This window comes from Diabrotica virgifera, chromosome 1 (assembly GCF_917563875.1).
Source record: "Diabrotica virgifera virgifera chromosome 1, PGI_DIABVI_V3a".
Classification (NCBI taxonomy): domain Eukaryota; kingdom Metazoa; phylum Arthropoda; class Insecta; order Coleoptera; family Chrysomelidae; genus Diabrotica; species Diabrotica virgifera.
Genome location: NC_065443.1, coordinates 127,350,627 through 127,375,459, shown reverse-complemented (window position 1 = coordinate 127,375,459; position 24,833 = coordinate 127,350,627). Strand labels below are relative to the sequence as shown.

General features: G+C 37.3%; 1 protein-coding gene across 2 annotated transcripts in view; it reads right to left on the bottom strand.

Annotated features, from left to right (window-relative positions):
• The window catches only part of LOC114331302 (tubulin glycylase 3A), a 154,285-nt gene that overhangs the window by 108,324 nt on the left and 21,128 nt on the right, over positions 1-24,833 (bottom strand). The gene's annotated exons all lie outside the window — the stretch shown is intronic.

The following is a 24,833-nucleotide window of genomic DNA, read 5'->3' as shown; positions in this document are numbered from 1 at the left end:
GCAATTTTACCATAAAAATAAAAAAAAATTAAACAACGTTTTTCTTAAAATTAAAAGTTTCACCATTTTTTTTTCTATAACACGTCTAGATCAAAAACTCCCCATAACACTTCTCTTTGGACTCTATAGTTTAACATAGACGTGATCAAATAGATAAATTTTAAATTTTTTCAATTAATTTTTTCGATTTAACTTTGTAATTCACGAAGCTGCACCTTTTATTTTTTTTAAATTCATAACTTTTACTAGAAGAAGACTGAAAGTCTACAACAATTGTCATAGTCTTCACAATGGTAAGAGATATGTGCTGTAAAAATTTCAGAAATAAAATTAAAATGGAACGTTGTAGCGAGTTAAACCGTGATTTCATCTTTTTTCTTTCATTTTTAGGTTAAAATTAGTTCCCTCTCTTGGGATTGTAATTTTTCCTCGCCGCTGGTGGGAGGGCCGAGTAATTGGTCTTGGTCCCTAAATTTGTGAGGGGAGCACGACCAGTGAAACCAAACACAGTCCCAGCGTCCAGTGCCTGTGCACCGGGTGAGCGCCGGACACCGCCGCTGGACGCTAAAAGGCGTAGCAACTGAGGCGAACAGTTGCGGCGCCTTCCGCCTTCAGCAACTCTAAACCTTTCCCATTTCCCTACGTCTACCCAAATCCCCCCGTTGCTCTGATCGCCTTTTCCAAATTCGGAGGGGGCCGGCCTTTCTCTCGACCCCCGTCAAACTATTCCATTCATTTTAGAATGACCACCACACCAATAAGGGTAGCCGACATGCCTTACCCCCACCTAACCGCTGTTTCCCGTCAAATTCCTAATCCAATCCCGCGTAACTGGGGAGGCAGCAATTACGCGGAAATTCCAAGTAGACTGTAAATACAGACTGCCACTGCGTCCGGAGGCAACCGTGATAAAATGCTAAGAGGAGTAAACCTCAATAAAATAATCCCCACTACCACGGTGGAAGGCATCGTGCCAAAGGTATGAGAGATGCAAGGGTTCTTCTTCTTAGGGTGCCTGTCCGTTCCGAACGTTGGCGATCATTCTGGCTATGATGACTTTGTTAGTTGCTATACGGAATAGTTGAGTTGAGGTCTTTCTATACCATGCTCTCAGGTTAGCAAGCCAGGATATTCTTCTTCGTCCTGGGGTCCTTTTTCCTTCAATTTTACCTTGTAAAATGCACTGGAGTAGCTGGTATCTGCCTTGATTTCTCATTATATGCCCTAAGTACTGCAGCTTACGGCCCTTCACGATGTTGACTAAATCTGCGGTTGTGTTCATCCTCCGTAGTACTTCTTCATTGGTGACTTTGTCTGTCCATGGTATTTTCAGGATCCTTCTGTACAGCCATAGCTCAAAAGCTTGAAGTTTCGATAGAGTTTCCGCCTTCAAGGTCCACGTTTCTACTCCGTATAAAAGCACTGAGTACACGTAACATTTAAGGAGCCTTATCTTTGTTTTTAGAGTGATGTCATGGCTCTTGAACACAGAGCTCATAGTCAAGAATGCACTTTTTGCCTTTCCGATGCGACATTTAATCTCTTGAGTATTGTCCCACGACTCATTGATTATAGTGCCCAAATAGTTGTATTGTGAGACACGTTCAATTCTCATTTGGTTCACATACAGATTTACTCCAGTAATGTTTTGCTTGCTGATGATCATTAGCTTGGTTTTGCTGGTGTTTATATCTAGTCCATATGTTCTACTGGTCTCAGTTATTTTATTCATTAAGTTTTGCAGCCCTTCTATGGTATTGGAAAACACTATTGTATCATCTACATATCGCAGGTTACTGAGCTTGACTCCATTTATTGAGATGCCTTCATCAATATCTTTTAGAGCCTCTTCAAAAATGTGCTCTGAGTACAGATTGAATATCAGCGGTGAAATTAAGCATACCTGTCTCACTCCCCTTAAGATTTTGATCTGATCTGTATATTCTCCATCTATTCGGAGCACTGCTGATTGATTCCAATACAGGTTAGCTATTATTTTCAGGTCTCTTCCGTCAATCCCTGTCCTCTTCAGCTCTTCCATCATTTGTTCATGTCGGACTCTATCAAAAGCCTTTTTGTAGTCAATCAGGCATGCAAAAACATCACAACTGACATCTCTACATTTCTGAAACAACACCTGCACACTAAATAAAGCCTCCCTTGTACCAACGGCGTTCACAAATCCAAACTGATTGGGCGCAATTTGTTCTTCGCATTTTCGGTAAATTCTATTATGGATGACTTTTAAAAACAGCTTGAGAAGATGGCTCATTAGGCTTATGGTCCTATAGTCTTCACAAACTTTTGCTCCTGGTTTTTTGGGCAACAGTACAAACTCAGATTTGAGCCACTCTGCTGGTATTTTTCCTGCCTTATATATGTCATTAAATATTTCAGTTATTATTTTTATTTGTGCTCCATCTAATAGCTTTAGCAGTTCTGCAGGTATTTCATCAAGTCCCGGTGCCTTTCCATCCTTCATTTGTCTGATGGCTGTGGTTACTTCTTCCGGTAGGATTTCGGGACCTGAATTATCTTCAATGGTGGGTTCTTTTCCTGCTCTAAGGTCGTGGAAAAGTTTCCCCAAGTATTCTTCCCATACTTTCTTTTTATCTTCTTTGGTTATGGCAAGATTGCCTTCATCATCTGTTATTTTTCCGCTGCTGCGTTTTCGGAACTTCCCAGCTATTTCCTTCACCTTTCGATGGACATTGAAATTGTCATATCGACTCTGATACTCCTCTATTTCTTGACATTGTTCTGTTTTTTGTTTCTCTTTTGCTTCTCTTATCTTTCTTCTGACGATGGTATGTATTCTTTTATATTCTTTGAGATTTTCTTTGTTCTTTTTTCTCTGATCCATAAGCTCGAGTATTTCATCGGTCATCCATGATTTCCGTTTCTCTGTATCTTTCTTCAGATGTTGTTCTTTTATTTCTCTCACTGTTTCTTGTATGATGGTTAGACTTCCATCTATAGTTCCTGCATTTCTGCATTTTAGCATCTTTGTATTGAGGTTTTCACTCACCCTCAGTTGAACATTGGGATCTTTCAGTTTTCTAATATCATACCTCTTGATCGACTTACTTGTAACCCTCTTCATTCTGACTTTAAAATTACCTACAACTGGTACATGATCAGAATTTATGTCTGCCCCCGGGTATGTTTTGACATATGTACAGCTGTTCCTATACCTCTTATTTACTAGTATGTAATCAATCTGATTTCTCACAATCCTTCCCACAGAATCCTGTGGAGATTTCCAGGTGTACAGTTTCCTTGGGTGTAACTTAAACCAGGTGTTCGTTATTACTAATTGATTTGCTTCCGCAAAAATTTCCAATGTATCTCCCCGATCGTTCCGGTTTCCTAGTCCAAATGGTCCAACTGCAGATGATGTTTTGCTAGCCCCAACTTTGGCATTGAAGTCACCCATGACAATTGTTAGGTCTTGCTTTTTCAACCTTTTCACGACTTCATCAATGCTACGGTATAGTTCTTCTACCTCTTCTTCTGTTCCTTCTGTTGTAGGTGCATACACTTGAATTATATTGATGTCGATTGGTCTTGCTTTCAGTTGTATGAGCATAACTCTTGCTGAGACTGGGATGAAGTTGTCAACAGATTTTGCAACTTCTTTTGTCAATATAATACCGACACCTAATTCGTGTTTGCCGTTATCTGTTCCAGAGTAGTATACGCGGTGTTCTCCGATATTTGCGGTTCCTGAGCCTGGCCAACGCATCTCGCTTATTCCTAGAATATTTAATTTCATGTGTGCCATTTCTTGGATTGCGTTCTGGATTTTACCTTCCTGTGCCACGGTTTTCACGTTCCATGTGCCTATTCTCATGTTTTCTTTGCATTTTAATCTATTTGTTATACTTGTAACTGCTCCTCCCGGAGATCCGATTGAGGAGCTTACTCCGGAATTAAATTTCGCTGCAAGCATAGCCATTTGATTCTACTAGGACTTATCCAATCCGGATCTTTAATGAGGTGTCTTGTCCCAATCTTTCTTCCTCATCTCTATGCCGTTGACCGCTTCCGCGGTTCTTCCGCCTTTGAAGCCAGCTTCCCAGCTCCAGGACAAAGGGGTGCCCTACCGTTTACTCGCTCCTCCACCCGAAGCTGTTGGCCAGTAAACGGGGATTGCTTATTCCGGCAATCACTCGGTCCCTATCTGCGTCAGCCATCAAAAGTTGATGTTGCCCACCTTCTACCACGTGGAGGTGCAGATTCGGATTTTTCCTTCATCAAGATTAAGACCTTTCGGCATTTCCTAATCTCTCCAGAGCTTTAGAAGGTACTTTAGATGCGAGGGTTAGAGCATCATAAACGATCCCTTCGGGATACCTGGCGCCCTCCCGAAGAAACCTAGCCTTAGCGCGGTAAGGGCGCACTGCCGCGCCAGACGTATATGACGTCCCAACTCGTGGGACCTATATGGCAACTTTACCTTTTAAAAAAACCGCTGGCGACCCGAGCGGACAATCGGGAAGGAACTCAGACTATGCTAGGAAGAGGCTTAACTCTCTACCGGAAAGCAAGATAGAAACTAATCTAAAACGTAAGCAAACCTACGAAGACGTTGTAGACATGGGAACATATAAAAAACGAACTTGCAGCGAAGCTGTTGAGTTATTGGATTATCTAGAAGACTTAACAACCCAGATTGCAAAAATCAGTACTCATTCAGGAGGTACCAACGACGGCTAAGACTATCAAAGACGCCACAAGCGCATTAAAGAAGAAACATGCACTGCAAAGGCATGAACACATCCGGACGTGGTTGACCAGGAGCACTGTGCTACCGGTGGAGCCCCTAACTCTCGAAACTGAAACTCAGACGGACCTGAAGCCACAGACAGCCGAGGCAGGTACACAAATGGACGCCTGGCACGGTTCCCCCGGGGCAGTCAAGATGGCAAGCCTCGAAGGTGTAGAGACATACGTCGATTTCCAGAGGTGCGCCCGGTTTGACTGGCCTGAGAGAATCTTCAAAAAATCCACTATCGAAATCGGAAACCCTTTAGAATCGAAGTCTAATGTTAAGGTGGTGGCAGTAGAGCCCAATGACGAGAACATGGCATTTTCTATACAACGGCTATACAGGGATAGATATCCGACTTTGGCATCCCTCAAGGGGGATTTCGAGACGATGGAACATATATATACTGTGATCAAGGAGGGGGAAAGAGAGACTACGGAAGAGAGTGTCATTAAGTTGCGCAGTCAAACACCGGAGCAGCTGTGGCACGCCCTGATGCGAGTCAAGAACGAAACCAAGGCTGGCGACTTGGTGGCTATCCATCATGTTAGCTACCTGCCGGTTGCTGAGTTGAGGAAAATGGCTGAGATAATTTTCCACAAGACCGAGGTATCAAAGGTTACAATCCATACTACGGCCACTCGTCGGGAACGGCCGACGTATGGTTTTATCGTGACTAAAAAAGATGCGACCTATTCCCAGCTCCTAGAGGGAGTGGAGAAGGCGGTAGGCAGCACAGAGGCTAAGGGGGCTATACAAAGCCTTCGGAGTACCAAGGATGGAGGGCTACTCATTACTTTGGATAAGAACCAGGAAGCAGCCACTGCGATTAAAAGTGCGATCATGGGTAAGAATAGCGGGCTCACGGCAAAACTCGTGGGCACCGAAAGGCAAGCTGTCGTTCACGTCAGAGGGATGACAGCCAACACGGACGAGGCCCAAATAAAGTCGGCGATCCGGCAGGAACTAGGAACATGGGACCCAAATTTTGTTATAAAACAAATTCGGCCCATGAGAAATGATACAAAGGCTGCCACCTTGGTGCTCAGCTCCCAGGCGGCGAGAAAGCTTCTGGATATTGGACATCTGAAGATTGGACTGGCCAGATGCGAGTTAGAGAGAAGATACAACGTGAGGAGGTGCCAGAAGTGCTGGAGCTTCTCTCACGACGCAAACAAATGCAACGGACCTGACAGCACGGGGCTCTGCCTCAAATGCGGAAAGGCAGGCCATGCCATGGAGGCCTGTGAGGGGGAGGAGTTCTGTGTAACTTGTAATCAGCCACATAGACATGGCAGTGGCAAATGTCCCGCCTTCAAGGAAGCCCTTCAAAGGGTGAGGTTGGCGGAACAGAACAGGGTGCCCGGGGCTCCTTCCCCATACATTCCTCCTCACCGTTTTAACGAAAGCCTCAAGGAAGAGGAAAAGGCGTCTACTAGTGGAGTATCAAACCCAGCCTCGGTCCATACCGATATCGACAGAGAGAGGATGGACGACGAGGTCTTCAATGGGGGAATTTTCAGCAGCGAAGAAATAACGGACCCTCAAGGTAGATCCCACGGAACATTTTTGGAGGACATTTTGAAATCCAAGTCCTCGCCCCCTAGACAAAGAGAAGAAGACGCCAACAGCACACCTCCTAAACAAACGTCCTCTGCTCCAGAGGAAAATGTCATCAACATCACCGCGATGGATGATGACAATAATGATTAGCGCCCACCCTGCTTTGTCCCTGCACTTGTCGGGACGGATATTTACTGTTCTTCGCGATGACATCCAACGTCAAGAAGCCACTCAGGGTCCTCCAAGTAAATGTCGGGAGAGCCAAGACGGCACACGATTTGGTTTATGCGAAAGCCCTGGACATCGGGGCGGATCTGGTAATTATTCCAGAGCCGAATAAAAATATTGCTAGGAAGTTCGGCTGGATATCGGATACGCTCTGCGATGTCGCTATCCACCTTATTAATAGAAACATCTGTATCAATAAAGTTACAAGAAAGGAGGGAGTAGCAAAAATCAACTTGGTTGATGTGGCTATTATAGCCTGCTACATCTCTCCTAACGTCAACATGGCGATCTACCGTGATAAGGTGGATGGTGTTGTGAAAGCAGCCCTGGGAGAAAGGAACTTTATCATTGCCGGAGATATCAATGCTAAATCCGTTCTATGGGGGTCCCCAAGGAACGATGGTAGAGGAGAGATATGGAATGAGTGGATCTCCTCTGTCGATGTATTAGCCGTGAATAACGGTAAACATACTTTCGAGAGAGGAGACTCACGAACCCATATCGACGTCACGCTAGTATCTAATAGGTACGCCAGCAAGATAACGAATTGGGATGTCTTAGACGACAATCTGTATACATACCACAAATACATCTCCTATGAGATCGGAACCAAGGGGATTAGCGGTGGCGGCAGAAGGATTGTGGCCTTCAATAGGACGATGTTTACTGAGAGGATCGGTGAACTCCAAGGGGAGGTCAACGACTTTTCTAGTCTTAGAAGTGCCATAATACGTGCGCATAGGGCGAGCACAAACAGTAACCAGGTATCGTATACGGTACCGTATTGGTGGAACGAGGATGTTCAAAACGACCGCGTGCAATGTTTCAGACTGAGGCGCATCGCACAGAGGGACAGAACCCTGCAGTCCAGGGACGCGTACAAAAACGCCAAAAAGAACCTCAATAGAACCATCAGGAGGTCCAAACGTACGTGCTGGACCAACCTGTGCGATGCGCTTGAGGATGATATATGGGGTGAGGCTTACAGGATTGTCTCCAAAACCCTTAAAGTCGAAACCCCATACAGACTTACAGATGTAAGGAAGAGTGACATTGCTAAAATCCTTTTCCCCAGGAGGCCTGACGTACTGTTTGTGCCCGCCATATGTGAGCGCCCGGAAGCTGTCACCCCCATGGAACTTGCTAGGGCTGTAGAATCGATAAAGACAGGGAGGTCGCCGGGACCGGATTGTGTGCCACCGGAGGCCATAAAAATCGTGACGACGGCCCAACCTGAGTTAATGAGATCGGCATTGTCCCAGCTTCTCACGTCCCAGATCTTCCCTGATGACCTGAAACGAGCACGCCTTACTCTAATACCGAAACCCGGAAAAAATCCGGAAGAAGCCAGCTCCTACCGACCGATTTGCCTTCTTGATTGCTTAGGCAAACTTTACGAAAACATAGTTAAAAACCGCCTACAAGCGGAGCTGGACGCCGTGAATGCCATCTCCGACAGGCAATATGGCTTCAGGAAGGCGAAATCGGCGGTAGATGCTGTCAGGCATATAGTCGAGGGAGTCAAGGGCACGGGGAGGAGATGGGCCGCGCCGCTCATGTTTGATGTCAAAAACGCATTTAATTCGGCAAATTGGGGGCACATCATAAATAGGATGGAGGCCCTCAATTTGTCGGATTATTTGGTCAACATAGTCAAGAGCTATCTGTCTAACAGGTCCCTAATAATTAATAAAAACAATAATACGAAGCTCACTGCCGGCGTTCCCCAGGGGTCAGTCCTCGGACCGACCCTCTGGAATATACTATACAACGGCGTACTGAATTTGCGGCACGGGCGCTACTGTGAGGCTGTGGCTTACGCGGACGATCTTGCCATCTTCGTCAGCCACGACTGTCACTGGGAGTTAGTTGAGATTGCTCAAGGATGTTTCAGCAGGGTGAACGCTTGGATGATCGAGAATGATCTTGAACTTGCAAGCGCAAAGACAGAGGTGGTGATTCTAAAGAAACCTAGAAACGGGCCAGACCTGCTGTTCCATTTTGGAAACAACGAGGTCAAACCTTCCTTCTGCGCCAAATACCTGGGTATAGACCTCGAACGTGGACTTGGGTTCTCCAAACACCTAACGAGAGTGGTAAGGAAAGCCGAGGCACAAACCGCAGCCCTCCGAAGAATAACACCAAATATCGGAGGGCCAGGTAGTGCCAAAAGAAGACTGTACCTCAACACTATACAGTCCACCCTTCTCTACGGAGCCCCGGTCTGGGTCGAGGCTCTACGGCACAAGAAGTACAGAGAATTGTTAAATAAGGCGCAGAGGAAACCTCTGTTGAACGTAGTCAGTGCCTACAAGACTACGTCTACCACGGCCCTACAAGTGATAGCGGGCGCCCCTCCTATCTACCTACTAGCCAGGGAAAGAAAATCTCTATATGAGCAACAAAACGGCCACTTACCGGAAGTAAGAGCGGCTGCCAGAGAGCGGCTACTCATGGACTGGCAGGTAGAATGGGAGGCGGAAATAAGTAAAGCCCAATGGACCAAGCAGCTTATACCGAATGTGGGGACGTGGTACGCTTGCAAGTTTAAGCGGGTTAATTTTTATTTCACCCAATTTTTAACCGGGCACGGGTCCTTCCGGGCGTTCACTTACAGAATCGGTAAGGCAAACGATGACCTGTGCCGGACCTGCCACGTGAGGGAAGACGCAGAACACTGCGTTTTCCGGTGTAGCGTCTTCGCTTGCGAGCAGGCCAGGCTCAGGAACAGATTCGGCGATATAGGCCCCAATAACATAATTAACGTCGCGGTCGAGAATAAGTCCAATTTTGAATTTATTATAGACGTAGTCACGGGTATTGTAAAGCGCAGAGCGGTTCTAGCACGAGCGGAACAAGATGGGTGAGATTGGCTACACGTAGTTGATAAAAAATAAAATAAAATAAAAAATAAAAAAATAAAAAAAAATAAATAAAAAAAAAATAAAATAAAAAAAAATAAAAAAAATAAAAAAAAATAAAAATAAATAAAAATAAATAAAAAATAGTAAAAAAAAAATTTAAAAAAACAGAAAAAAGACAAAAAATAGGAAAAAAACTGCCACAACAGATATAAACATTCACAGGCACATTACCCTAAATTTTTTTCAAGGCCTACCTATTTATATTCATCTTTAAGTCTCCCTACACCTTAATCAATTATGTTCTTTCTACCATTTGTAGGTAGGCTCACTGGGCCGATTATCAATTAAGTAATACCCACCTTCAGTCGTAAACTCCCCCTATCCGCGTGTCATTTTCAGACAGGCGAGAATAGCATAGCTAATACTATACTACTATTCAGCTCACTATCCAAAGACCTCCCCTGTCCGTCTGCTGATCTTAGGTAGGCGAGCCTGTCCTTTCTTTTTATGAGTTTATCCTCAAAGACCTCCCCCCTATCCGCCTCTCCGTTTCTAGGAAGGCGAGAATAGTATAGAAGGGCTTATGCCAATCTTCTCCTTTAGCCCTACTTACATAGACTGCGCGGGATATCCCCATGTATCGTTCACTAATGAACACGTCCAGGGATATTCCGGGTCGGAAGAGGGGGTGGTTTTAGTTGGTAGGCGGCTGGTTATGGGGGGCACGCGGGACGCATGGACCTACTCTGGTCTGTGGGCCCTAGCGTGTTCTCCTCTCCTGTCCGAGTCCAACAGTACTAGGGACACCTTCCCTAGTCTGCTAAGAGCGTTCCACCTCAATCCAAAAAAAAAAAAGGATAAAATTAGTTAGGGAGTTTGGCACCACGGTTCTTAGACATTACTACGGTTGCCTAAATCGACTAACCAATGATTAACATTAAGGGTGAGATTACGTCACGAGAGTTTACTGTCATTTGAATCGTAATATGATTTTTTTCGAATCCTGAGAAAACCAAGTATTTTAGAAAAATTTAAACGCAGGATGCAAGATTACATTATTACCGAGGACGGAAAGCCCCTTAGAATAAACAAGCAGATTCTATTGAATGAAATATTTGAAATTAAATATCACACTTCTCTTTTATTTTCAGCCCTGTAACTTATTAAAATAAACATTATAGAAGTTTTCAGGGTCTTTCAGCCCTCGGTAATAATGTAGTCTTTCATTGTGAGTTTAAATTTTTCAAAAATATTTATTAGTTTTCTCAGGATTTGAAAAAAATGAATACAATTAAAACACAATGAGAATTTTGACATGCGTCAAAATTTTGTATTAACTCAATGTAAAATTCTGAACTGTTGAATTCCAGCTTCCCTAATAATTATTTTACATCAAAAGACATTAGAAACTATTTGTAGAGGATTGAAATCTGTATTGGAAATAACTGTTAAAATTGGTCTACGTAATTAAACATATTCCAAAATTTTGTAAAAATGTAATACATTTTAGTTTTCAGCCCAAACTTAGGCCACACACAATGCAATAATGTTCACATTTTTGAACTGTCAATATTTTTATTTTATCATCTATTGTTTAAAAACAATACAGTTGATAAGATACCCTCAGTTGCGGAGAAATAATTAATAATAAAGATTTTTTATTCAGTCAATGGTGTGAGCACTGTCAGTTAAATAGTAACGTGTGGCCTTACTTTTACACGCATACCTATTGTGGCAAATGTATCATATTTTTCAAAATTTTGGAATGCATTTAAATCGTAGAACAATTTTAACTTTTGATTTTAATACAGATTTTAATTCTCTACAAGTATTCTCTCATGACTTTTGATGTAAAATAATTAGGGAAGCAGGAATTCAACAATTTAGAATTTTACGTTGAGTTTCCTATGGCCCTTTTTACGATTCACCACCCGGTATAAGATAAAATGTGTACTATTTGTCTTATTATTTCATAATAACACAAATAATACACATATATACACAATAACACACATTCAATGATCGAAAATCATTTAAAAATATGGGAATGTAAACTCTTGTGACGTAAAGTCAAAAATATAAGTCTCCCCACCACCGTCGGACAAGACAACCGTAATAAAGTCTAATAACCGTGGTTTGGCACGCCACTGGTGATAGTAAACACGTGATAAATACGCTCCGTAAGAAAATTTCGAAACGCGAAATTGTGACCATTGGTAAACTGGAACAATAAGCAGTGAATGTGAGTGAAATCAGAAGCTAAAACAAGATATAATTAAGTCAAAATCATTAATATTAAAAATAGATATAACCTTGAAAGTACGCCGGAATAGATATTAGAGAGATATTGCAAATTTAACACAGCCTACGTTGCGCTATTTACACCGCGCTATTTTGACAGAATTGACATTTCTCAAACGTTTCATAAATGCAGATATTGCTCAACATTTTGGTTGCGGTATTTTACAGCTCAATTTTAGTTATTTATCTAATTTGTCCTCAAAATCCAGAATTTAATTTAGATGGAAGAAAGGTATGTATTTTCTTCCAAATATCGAGTAAGAGAAACAAATGATCCTTGAATGTTCTTATAAATAAAAGATTTTCCTGTTGCACTCTTCATGTTTTCCTGAACTAACGTCAAATTTTCTGGAGAAGTCAATGGATTTTGACATAAAACTTGTTTTAATAAACACAAATCGTCATCAGACGTAAATCTAATTCGTTTGCTACTGTCTGAGGTACCCATTTTAGCAAATTATTACGAATAAATTTGGTTTAAATGAAAGATAAACAACAAACATAACCTGAAAACAAAATAGCGCAACGAATACCGCACAGCGTAACGACTCCTGTAATAACGGCAGGCCGTATTTCCAATAACGCAGCGTAAGCCAGATATCACATCTGCGCATGCTCTACTGTCAAAATAACGCGTGCTGTAATACAGCAAGTGCAAAAAAGACTCAGCAATACCTCTCTATTTGACATCCGCACGGTTGAAGTGTGTCAAATGTCTTACGCCTGACGTACACAGCACAAACAAACGTAACCACAGAACATATTACATATTTGCATCTATTACGCCGATAGAGTAGGCAACACATAATACATACAGCAAGAGTGAAATACGCCGATAGCATAGGCAACACACAATTCAGCAATAGTAATTTATTGAATAAAACATCGTGTACAATTAAATATGGGAGACGACAGCGAACAAAAACTGAATAAAATGATGAAAATGTTGGAAAACCTCATAACCGAAATTCGGGAAATAAAGCAGGAAAATTCTAAACAGATAACAGAACTAATTGATATGAACAGAGTTTTAACTGAAGAAAATTTCAGAATGAAAAAAGACATAGAACTGCTCGCAACAAAAGTAGAAAAGAACGAAAGAGACAAAAAGAGAAAAAACATTGTCATTACTGGTATAGAGACAGACAAAGTCGGTAATAAATGTCTAAAGGAACAAGCCAAAAGTATCATGACAGATTTGCTAGAACTGCAAGTGGACCTGAAAGAAGTATATAGCATAGGGAAAAACAAATGCATCATAGAATTAGAATCATTCGGAGACACACTGAGAGTAATGGAAGCCAAAAAGAAACTGAAGAACCATCCACATAAGAGAATATATATTGACCACGACCTCTCTAAAAAAGAACTAGAAACGCAATCTATAATAAAAAGGAGGGCATCAGAGGAAAGAGAGAAAGGAAAAAGAGTGAGAATTGGATATAAAAAATTATGGGTTGATAACATACAATTCGATTGGATTGAAAATGAAAATAGATTAGAAAAACACTCATCTACGGACAAACAAAAATTTGGATAAAAAAACTGATGATAATAGACGAAGAAATGGACCGACAAATGGCAACGAAAAAGGAAACGAATAAGGATATGATCTTAACAGACACAACAACGAGCAACACAAAAATGAAAATACTGAAAATAGCAACGTGGAACATCAGAAGTATCAACGATAAAGAACGAGAACTCATACAGGAATTTGAAAGTTACAAACTAGACATCCTAGCAGTAACAGAATTAAAAAAGAAAGGACAGGGAACCATAGAACAAGAAGGGGGACATTTACTGTTATACAGTGGAGTAAAACCAGAGCTACGAGCGGTCGCAGGGGTTGGTTGCATTATAGCAAAAGAACATATAAAGCACATGACAAGATGGGAATTTATATCTGAGAAAATATTAAAAATTGAAATGAATATAGATCAAACTAGTAACACAACAAAAATAATTGTATATGGACCAGGTGAAGATGAAGTTGCAAGTAAAAAAGATGACTTCTGGGAGGAGATGACAGATATAGTGGAAAACGTAAATGGCAGACTAATCATCATGGGAGATTTTAACAATAGAGTAGGAAAAGGAAATGACACAATAGATGTACAGTAGAACGTCAATAATCCGGATTAATTGGGACCGGACCCCATCCGGATTATCAAATTATCCGGATTATCGAAATTACCTCAAAAAAAGGCCAGTATACACATTAAAGTACAACAAATGTTTTAAAATTTTATGTTTTCTCTTGTACAGTAAAGTGTCTAGAGGTGAAATTAATCAAAACATTTTTGTATGTTTAAACACGGCATTGTAATTCATTTTTAATAGCACCATGTGTACAGTAAAAGCCTCAGACACTATTTGGGCTTTTAAAAAATGTGTAATAGCTATTTGTATAACAAGGGAGGAAGGTGCTACTTTTCCTCCCGATAATGAAGTTTACTGCACGACGCGTAGCGGAGGGCAGTAATCATTCAAGGGAGGAAAAGGCACTTTACTCCCATATTATACATATGGTTTTTCCACCTTCCTCAAATAACAAGTCATTTTTTCATTTTTACTTAATTTATTTATGTAACTAACCAACAAAATTTATCAGAACTAAAACTAACAAGTAGGTACAATATAACTGTCAACTGTCAAATATAAGTATAAGTCAAATTATTAATGTAAACATTGTTAAATCAGAATAACAATTTACTGTTTTTTACCATTCTGCAAAATACAGAGTGTTTTTAAATAAACGTTAAAATGTATAGATACTTACGTAATAGAAAATAGGTATTGTACAGGGAGTCAATAAGTTATATTTCATGAATGAAATACCATGACGTCACTTTTACTTTTCCTCCCTAGGGAGGAAAAGTACAACTTTGCTCCCTACAATCAGGTCCGGAAAAGTATACTTTCGGTAGAGGTAGGTGGAAAAATATTTTTGAACTGCGGTAGAGGTTTGTTTTTCGCAGCGAAGTATTTATTTTAAAAGAATCAGATATTTTTGCTAGATACAAATCCGGATTATTGACGGTCCGGATTTTTGACGTCCGGATTATCGACGTTCTACTATAATTGGAATGCATGGAGAGGAGACCAGAAACAATAATGGAAATAGATTGATCAATTTTTGCATGGAGAACAACTTGATAGTAACGAATACGTTTTACATGCACAAAGATATATACAAATATACCAGAGAAGTTAGAAGCAGAAATGAAAGATCAATAATAGATTATGTACTAATCAACAGACAAAATCGAAAAGAAATAACTGACGTGAAAGTTAATAGAGGCGCAGAAATCTACAGTGACCACTACTTATTAGTAGCTATGTGGAAAATTGAGGATAATAACCATCAAGAAATAACAAAAATGACAAGCCAGAACAAGAATAGGAACGAATCAATCAGATCCTATAAGTTACCAGACAAAAAGATTGCTGAACAATATAAAAACACTACAGAAACACACATCGAAAACAGAAGACAAATATGGCGAAGTCTGAATCTAGAAGAACTCTGGCTAGAATTTAAGGATACCATCCTAAAGGCAGCAAAACAAACATGTGGTACAATAGTAGTAAATAAAAATATAAAACAGAAAAGGTGGTGGAACGAAGAAATTAAAGATCAAGTGAAAAGAAAGAAAAGTTTATGGAAACAATACCTCGGAGACAGAACAGACAATAATTACACGCTATATAAAGAACAACGTACTAATGTCAAAGAACTAGTAACCCGAGCCAAACAGAGATCCTGGGAAGAATTTGGAACAAAATTAGAAGAAAATAGCCAAGGAAATCAGAAGTTACTCTACAGAGTTTTGAAGAACCTACGAAAGGACAAACAAGCAAACATAAGACAGATCAAATCAAAAGATAATGTACTACTGACAGATGAAGACGAAATTATGAAAAGATTTTTCCAGGAGGAAAGGAGCATTTCCAAAATCTACTAAATGGAACAACCACCAGTAATGAGTCACATGAACAAACGACCACCCCCAACGTAGAACACGACGACGAAGACGAAAATATCGATAAGAATGAAGTACTGGAAGCCATCTCGCATCTAAAAGTAGGAAAATCAGCAGGCCATGATAAGATCACACCAGAAATGCTGAAAAATCTAGGGGTTTCAGGGGTAGAGATGTTAACAGAAATTCTCAACAAAGCATGGCACTTGGGTACTGTACCAGAAGATTGGAAAACAGGAATTATATTGCCCATTTTTAAGAAAGGGGACACAAGAAATTGCGGCAACTACAGAGGTATTACGTTGTTAAGTGTGGTGTCAAAATCGTACGAATATATTTTAAACAAAAAACTTAGTTCAATAGATGAACACAACCTAGCAGAACCCCAAAGTGGGTTCAGGAAAGGCCGGAGTACCCAAGACCACATCTTTACGATCTAACAAGTAACAGAAAAAACGAGAACTACTAAAACTGAAGTATATGCAGCATTTATAGATTTAGAAAAAGCATTCGATAAAGTTTCACAATACAAGGTATGGGAAAGTCTAGAACGAAGAAATATTGAACTCAAACTGAGGCAGGCTATACAAAGCTTATATAAACGTAACAAATGCTACATCAGGAAAGATAATACCCATTCTGAAACTTTTGAGATAAATGATGGACTGAAGCAGGGAGGAGTACTGAGCCCCACACTATTCATCGTACTCATGGATGACATCATAAAAGTAATGGAAGCAAAGACACGCAAATTACACATTGGTTACCACAGACTAGAACCTATAGGAATTTCAGTATGTGCATTTGCAGACGACCTGATGTTACTAGCACACAGCGAAGATAACCTCAAAAGGAACCTAATAATGTGGAAAGAGGAGCTGGAAGAGAGAAATATGAAAATAAACATGGAGAAAACAAAGATAATGGTCATGGGGAATGAAGATAAACAAGTAAATATAGAGATAAATAACAAGAAACTAGAACAAGTAACAACATATAAATACTTGGGTGTGAAAATAGAGAATGGAGGAAGATCAGAAGAAGAAGTCAACGAAAGGATAACTACGGCGTCCAGAATGTACCACAGCTTAAACAGAACATTCATTGGAAAGAGAGAAGTAAGCAGCAGGACAAAGATGATGGTATATAAAACAATCTTCAGGCCAATTCTTACCTATGGTAGTAAGAGCTGGGTGCTAACACAATCATCGAAAAGCAGAATAAACTCTATGGACATGAAGTAACTAAGAAACGTAAAAGGAATTACAAGACGTGATAGAATAAGAAACAGCAGTGTGCGAGAAGAACTACAAGTCGAACCAATAACACAAATACTAGATAGGAACAAACTTAAATGGTTTGGACATTTGTGTAGAATGAACGATGATAGACAGCTAAAACGCATATGGGAGGCAAAAGTACAAAACAAGAGAGGAAGAGGGAGACCAAAGAAAACCTGGAACGATGAAGTGGTAGAAATTCTGAGGACGAAAAATACAACGTCGACTGAAGCCAAACGAAGGGCCAAGAATAAGCAAGATTGGAGACGATTTGTATATGATGTAGATGTATGAAATGTATTTTTAAACACCTTACACCGTTAGGTAGAAAGGTTTAGATTATATATATATATATATATATATATATATTATATATATATATATATATATATATATATATATAAATTAGACAAATAGGCAATTAAAATGACATATTTATTTTATTTTTTCCCCACACGATTGCTTAATTTCTTATAAAAAAATAAATTTGACTATCAATTAAAAATTTGGTAAAGTGAACCATAGATTTAAAAAAAAATTAAGTTTTATTACAAAAATTAATTTTATTAAACAAATATTTGATTTATGTTACCACCCAATCAACTGATTTACTCAAACTAGAAAACAATCCGGTCCGGCTTTAAAAACTCATTTCGTTTGGGATTTAGAAAAAATTTCACCCTGTATACGCTTTTTGAAAACTCATGAAAAATATGAATTTCACAAATTAGACAAATGGCAATTAAAATGGCATATTTATTTTTTCCCCACACGATTACTTAATTTTTTATTACAAAATCAAATTTGTCAAAATCGCAATTTTACCATAAAAATAAAAAAAAATTAAACAACGTTTTTCTTAAAATTAAAAGTTTCACCATTTTTTTTTTCTATAACACGTCTAGATCTAAAACTCCCCATAACACTTCTCTTTGGACTCTATAGTTTAACATAGACGTGATCAAATAGATAAATTTTAAACTTTTTCACTTAATTTTTTCGATTTAACTTTGTAATTCACGACTGCACCTTTTATTTTTTTTAAATTCATAACTTTTACTAGAAGAAGACTGAAAGTCTACAACAATTGTCATAGTATTCACAATGGTAAGAGATACGTGCTGTAAAAATTTCAGAAATAAAATTAAAATGGAACGTTGTAGCGAGTTAAACCGTGATTTCATATTTTTTCTTTCATTTTTAGGTTAAAATTCCGAATTTGACAAATTTAATTTTTTAATAAAAAATTAGGCAATCGTGTGGGGAAAAAATAAATATGCCATTTTAATTGCCTATTTGTCTAATTTGTAAAATTCATATTAGAGTTTTCAAAAAGCGTATACAGGGTGAATTTTTTTCTAAGACCCAAACGAACTAATTTTTTAAAGCCGGACCTGATTTTTTTCTAGTTTGAATAAATCAGTTGATTGGGTGGTAACATAAATCAAATATTTGTTAAAAAAAATTAATTTTTGTAATAAAAGTTAATTTTTTTAAATTGATGGTTTACTTTACCAAACTTTTAATTCATAGTCAAATTTGATTTTTTTATAAAAAATTAAGTAATCGTGTGGAGAAAAAAATAAATATGCCATTTTAATTGCCTATTTTTCTAATTTGTAAAATTCATATTACAGTTTTCAAAAAGCGTATACAGGGGGAAATTTTTTCTAAGACCTAAACGAACTATTTTTTTAAAGCCGGACCTGATTTTTTCAAGTTTGAATAAATCAGTTGATTAGGTGGTAATAGTGTAACGATTGACAAAAATAAGAGACACATCGATTTGGCCGTTCAAAAATTATGACGAATATAAATTTCTGTCAAAATGCGAAACTCGCCCTGTATATTAATAAACAAGGGGAGCAGACACTTTTTAATGGTCATTTGTTATTCCCCATAGGAGCCTCTATACGAGGTAGGAGTATGTCCAGTTCCTCATGACTCACCCTGTATGAAAACACCGCTGCGACAACGCAACACAGCGCAACGCACTAATGGGGCCTCACCCTAATGCATGGATTTTGTTAATAAAAATATGGGCACCATGAGAATGGGAACAAATTAAAAAAAGCTTATCCTATTATACAGGGTGGGCCAAAGAAAAGAGTCAACCTCGATATTTGGCAGTAGTTATTAGATTTTAAGGAAATGCCGAAAAAGGTCGATTTTTATTTTTATATTGCAATTTTTTGGCATATGTTTCATACTAGTGACGTCATCCATCTGGGCGTGATGACGCAATCGATGATTTTTTTAAATGGGAATATGAGTCGTGTGGTAGCTCATTTTAAAGGGTGTTCAATTCTCTATTCAGTAATATAAACAATAATATCAATATTTATACAAAGCGGCCAAAAAAATAATTTTTTAATTAAATTAATTGACGCAAAAAGAAGAATGTATGTAATTTATTTAACTCAAAATACATTCTATTGCTGTCAGAAAAGATAAAAATGTTTATTTGGCCAATAAACATTGCTTTTCGCTTAAATTAAATATTCATATTGTCCAGAGGTAGGTGGGGGGAGGTTTGTGATTTAATTTTAGCGAAAAGAAAAATGTTTATTTGTTAAATAAACATTTTTTTCTATTTTCTGATTGCAGTATAATGTATTTTGAGTTAAATAAATTACATAAATTCTTCTTTTTACGTCAATTAATTTAATTCAAAAAATATTTTTTGTCACCCTGTATAAATAATGATATTTATGTTTATATTATTGAATATAGAATTGAACACACTTTCAAATGAGCTACCACACGACCCCTATTCCCATTTAAAAAAATCATCGATTACGTCATCACGCCCAGATGGATAACGTCACTAGTATGAAACATATGCCAAAAAATGGTAACATAAAAATAAATATCGACCTGTTTCGGCATTTGCTTCAAATCTAATAACTACTGCAAATTTTGAGGAGGACTCTTTTCTTTGGCCCATCCTGTATAATTGGTAAGTGAAGGCCAAATAAATTTAGTTTTTTTAGGTCTCCAACAAATGACGCCACGGTATGTAGCGAGTTTATAACAAGTTAATTTGGATTTTTTTCTTGGGATTAATATCTTTGGTTATGACTAATTAGCCAGAATTTCTTGGATTTATGAAGTGAGTGTCATCACTACATTACAACATGAGCATAATAAATTGGGCAAATATTTAACATAATTTAGTTAATATGTAAATAGGCAAATAGTTAAAAAACTATGGACAAAAATATGGAATATTTAAAATTATCATTTTCTTCCGGAGTCTGCATTTACTATTATGTACCGCGTGTCCCAATAAGAATGGACTCGGCCATATCTCAGGAACCGTTTATAGTACAGCTTTGATAACAAAACAACATGATAACAAATTGATAACAAAAGTTGCCTCGAGAAAAGCCTGGAAATTATTTTCATAATTGTAGGTCCACCGCTAGAGGGCGTAATTGAATATCAAAAATTAAAAAATCAAAATTTTACAAAATTTGTCTAACGAAAGGGCACTGGAAATCCAATCACCGTATTATTCATAAAATTCTGCGCATATTTAATTTCATCAGTTTAAGTCTTCCTTTGCAAATAAGAGGTGGGGGTGAGTGGGAACCTTGTTATGAAAAAATTGCTTAAGTCCGGTTCTGATAAATCGAATTTTGCAAACTTGGTCTTGTTGAAAACATCTCTTTTTCTTCAATGTAAGAGTTATAATTCCGAGACAGCCAAATAAGTAATACGCCAGCTAGAAGGCATTATTTAATTTTTTTCAGAAATCTAGTTTTTATTGGAAAATATTAAATACAAGTAGGCATTTTTAATTCTGAATTACAAAATTGGCCCAAACTACCAACAGAATAGCGAAAACCGCATGTCGATACCTTTTTTCTTTCTTGAGATATCTTAAGAAACGTGTAAATTTTAAACATAACTGTTACTGTCACCTGTAAACAAAGTAAACGAAAAGTAGTGTGCTGTGGAAAAAACAAAGAAACATTTTCCAGATGTCAACGTATATAATTAATTAAAAGAAAAATATGACAAACACCACTATAAAATATAAGAAAGAAATAAAAACAACTACTTAGTGATGACCTAAATGCTCAAATTGTTGCCCATCATTTTCGATGCAAGCATTTACTCTTTCAAGAGTAGATTGAATAGCGGATTAAAGATCTTTTGTTTTTGCAGCTAGGCCCACTACTCCAGAAAACATGATCCAGAGAATACAAAACGCATTCAAAGCATTTCGAGAGCAGAAATTGAAACTGCTGTTCAATCTACTTTTGAAAGAGTAAATAATGCTTGCATCGAAAATGATGGGCAACAATTTGAACATTTAGGCCGTCATTAAGTAGTTGGTAGTTGTTTTTATTTCATTGTTATATTTAATAGTATTGTTTGTCTTATTGTTGTTTTAATTAATTATACAGAGAGAGTCTGTAATTTGGAATAAATTCAATATCTCAAATACTAATTGTTTTTTTGAAAAATGCTCAGACCCGTCGATTAGTATTTCAAATTGTCCTTTTTGTCATACAATAATAATGTATACAGGGTGTCCCATTTTAAAGATATGACGTCATCGTTGATTTTCTTAAATGGCAATACTGTCATTTTGATAGCTATTTTGATAGGGTGTCTAAAGTTATACATAACTGCAAAATATCAAATTTTTATTCTCTACCGTTTACAAGATAATTAGTCCAGAAAGCCACTGCGCATCCGCTAGGAAAAATATTCTAATTCGGATTTTTTGCACAATCTTACTCAAAAAGGACCCCTTTTAACAAATTTGCATGTTGCCAGGAACAAAAGTTTGTCAAAAATTTTTTAAACGTTTTTTTTTTGTTTTTTTCCTAAAATTATTTTTTTTGTTTGGATCAAAATTTTTTTAGGTTTTTTGGATCATTCCAAACAGAAAAGGTCTTTAGTGACTTTTCTCTAAAGTTGATAGTTTTTGACATATAAGCGATTAAAAATTGAAAAATTGCGAAATCGGCCATTTTTAACCCTCAAAAACTATGTGAAACACTGAAAATCTGAATGTTGCCAAGGTAGGTAGATATTCTTTAAACATCGATTGATGAAATCCCGAAGAGTTTTTTGCAATACAATATCAAAAACCCCTTGGTTTTTTAATTGCGAATCAAGCGTGCGCGACACTATTTTCCACCGTTATGTGTATACAGTATGGTGCAAATGAAAGGAATAAATTCGTTATTTCGTAAACCGGTGACTTTAAGGAAAAATCCCAAAACAGGTCGGTTTTTATTTTTAAGTTATGATATTGCGGCATATATAGTATACTAGTGACGTCATCCATCTGGGCGTGATGACGTAATCATTGATTTTTTTAAATGAGAATACGGGTCGTGTGCTGGCTCATTTGAAAGATTCTTCAAATCTCTATTCAGTAATATAAACATGTACATAATTATTTATACAGGGTGTCCAAAAATTTTTTATTAAATTAAATCATTTGGCAAATTGACAAAAAAATTAAATTATTGGACACCCTGTATAAATAATTATGTAAATGTTTATATTACTGAATAGAGAATTAAAGAACCTTTCAAATGAGCTAGCAGACGTCCCCTATTCTCATTTAAAAAAATCATCGATTACGTCATCACGCCCAGATGGATGACGTCACTAGTATACCATATATGTCACAATATCATAACTTGAAAATAAAAATCGACCTGTTTCGGGATTTTTCCTTAAAGTCGCCGGTTTACGAAATAACGAATTTATTCCTTTCATTTGCACCATACTGCATACACATGCAACGGTGGAAAATAGTGTCGCGCCCGTTTGATTGGCAATTAAAAAACAAAGGGGTTTTTGATATTGTATTGCAAAAAACTCTTCGGGATTTCATGAATCGATGTTTAAAGAATATCAACCTACCTTGGCAACATTCAAATTTTCAGTTTTTTACATAGTTTTTGAGGGTTAAAAATGGCCGATTTCGCAATTTTTCAATTTTTAATCGCTTATATGTCAAAAACTATCAACTTTAGAGAAAAGTCACTAAAGACCTTTTCTGTTTGGAATGATCCAAAAAACCTAAAAAAATTTTGTTCCATGCAAAAAAAATAATTTTAGGAAAAAAACAAAAAAAAAACTTTCAAAAAATTTTTGACCAACTTTTGGTCCTGGCAACATGCAAATTTGTTAAAAGGGTTCCTTTTTGAGTAAGATTGTGCAAAAAATCCGAATTAGAATATTTTTCCTAGCGGATGCGCAGTGGCTTTCTGGACTAAATAGAAAATAACAAAGTTGTGTCTGTAATTTGGAATAAATTCAATAATTAAAATACTAATTGTTTTTTAAAAAAATGCTCAGACCCGTCGATTAGTATTTCAAATTGTCATTTTTGACATACAGTAATAATGTATACAGGTTGTCCCAATTTAGAGATATGACGTCATAGTTGATTTTCTTAAATGGCATTTTGATAGCTATTTTGATAGGGTGTGTAAATTTATACACAAATGCAAAATTTTAAATTTTTATTTCCTACCATTTACAAGATAATAAAAAATAAAGTTATGAAAAACAAGTAATCAAATAATAATTGAATTTATTTATTTCAATTAACCAGATACTCATAATGTTGTCCTCAATTATTTTCAAATTGTCAATGGGCAACGTTATGAGCATTTGCTTATTTGAAATAATTAAACTCAATTATTATTTGATTACTTGTTCATAACTTTGTTATTTTTTTATTATCTTGTATATGGTAGGAAATAAAAATTTGAAATTTTGCAGTTGTGTATAACTTTACACACCCTATCAAAATAGCTATCAAAATGGCAGTGTTGCTATTTAAGAAAATCAACGATGACGTCATATCTCTAAATTGGGACACCCTGTATACATTATTATTATATGTCAAAAAGGACAATTTGAAATACTAATCGACGGGTCTGAGCATTTTTCAAAAAAAACAATTAGTATTTGAGATATTGAATTTATTCCAAATTACAGACTCTCTCTGTATACGTTGACATCTGAAAAATGTTTTTTTTTTGTTTTTTCCACAACACACTACTTTTCCTGAACTTCGTTTACCGGTGACAGTAACAGTTATGTTTAAAATTTACATTTTTCTTAAGATATCTCGAGATAGAAAAAAGGTATCGACATGCGGTTTTCGCTATTCTGTTGGTAGTTTCATCCAATTTTGTTACACAGAATTAAAAATGCATACTTGTATTTAATATTTTCCAATAAAAACTAGATTTCTGAAAAAAATTAAATAGCGCCTTCTAGCTGGCATATTACTTATTAGGCTGTTTCGAAATTATAACTCTTGCATTGACGAGAAAGCGCTGTTTTCAACAAGACTAAGTTTGCAAAATTCGATTTAGCAGAACCAGACTTACAGTCATTTTTTCATAACAAGGTTCCCACTCGCCCCCACCTCTTATTTGTCAAGGTAGACTTAAACTTGTGAAATCAGATACGCGCAGAATTTTATGAAGAATACGATGATCGGATTTCCAGTCCCCTTTTACTAGTCAAATTTTGTACAATTTTGATTTTTAAATTTTTGATATTCTATTACGCCTTCTAACGGTGGACCTACAATTATGAAAATAATTTCCAGGCTTTTTTCGGGGCATCTTTTGTTATATTTTTTTTTCTCGAAGCTGTACTATAAATGCTTCCTGAAATATGGCCGAGAGCCATTCTTATTGGGACACCCGGTACAATAGAGGCATGTATTACAATTACAAAGTTATGTGGACTGTATGTTTTTAGGTTGTTGGTTCAAGTGAAGATTTGAGAGGGAATATGATGATACAGACAATATTATAAGTTTATATAAAATCTTACCCAAGTC